We start from the raw sequence: 1,007 nt of genomic DNA, 5'->3' as shown, positions 1-1,007 counted from the left end.
GGCTGGCAGCAAATTTGGGGGTTCAAAATAATCCTGTTTTAGCCTTCCAAATGGAAATGGCTGGGATCACAGGAGTGAATGTGCCCTCCTTTTATTACTTTGTTTTTTATTTTGGGGTTTTTTGTTGTTGTTGTTGAGACAAGGTCTTGCTATGTAGTCCAAGCTGGTCTTGAATTCACTATGTACTCCAGGTTGGCCTCAACCTCGTACCGATCCTCCTGCCTCAGCCTTCCTTCTTTGTATCCTTTTTATAGGAAATTAAGTTAAAGGCCACGTGTGGTGGCGCATGCCTGTAATCCCAGCACTCAGCAGGCTGAGGCAGGTGATCATTATGAGTTCGAGAACAGCCTGGGCTACAGAGTGAGCTCAAAGCCAGCCTAAACTGCATAGCAAGACCCTGTCTCAAAAATAAAAAAAAGCAGTTAAATTACTTGCCCAGACCGCTAGTGGAAGAGCCAGAACCAAAACGCAAGCATTCTGACTCCTAACCCATCGGTTACCACAGGCAGTGCAGCCTCTTCCGCAGAGGACTGGGCACGCTGACATGGCGCAGTGCTGATGACCAGGGAAATGGTGATGCTGGGCTTCGGGAGCCCAGGGCCAGTGAGCAGAGCCTCTGGGTGTGGGCAAGATCCAGGCAGCCTTCAGAAAAGTGTGTAGGGTTGGCCTGCAGCCAGCTGGTGGTGCTCCCCTCATTGTCCCACCGGTAAAGTGTGTGCGTGCTGGAGGGGTGTTAAGCAACTGCCTCCAACGTCAAACCAAAGTCAAGAGTGGAGGGAACACTGGAGCAGGTGTAGTGGCACAGGCCTTTCATTTTAGCACTGGGGAAGCTGAGGCAGGAGAATCAACTACATAGCAAGAACTTCCCCCTGAAAGAGGGGATACGCTAGGCTGACAGGCGGTCTTGATATTGGAACTTCCATTCACAGGATTTACCAAACCTCCCTTTTCCCCAATTCTCCTCTTTTTTTTTGTCTTTTTGAGATAGGGTCTCGCTATGCAGTTCA

Source organism: Chinchilla lanigera, unplaced genomic scaffold (assembly GCF_000276665.1).
Source record: "Chinchilla lanigera isolate Chin_1 unplaced genomic scaffold, ChiLan1.0 scaffold00146, whole genome shotgun sequence".
Taxonomy (NCBI): domain Eukaryota; kingdom Metazoa; phylum Chordata; class Mammalia; order Rodentia; family Chinchillidae; genus Chinchilla; species Chinchilla lanigera.
The sequence above is the reverse complement of the archived record's forward strand: the minus strand, read 5'-3'. Positions refer to the sequence as shown.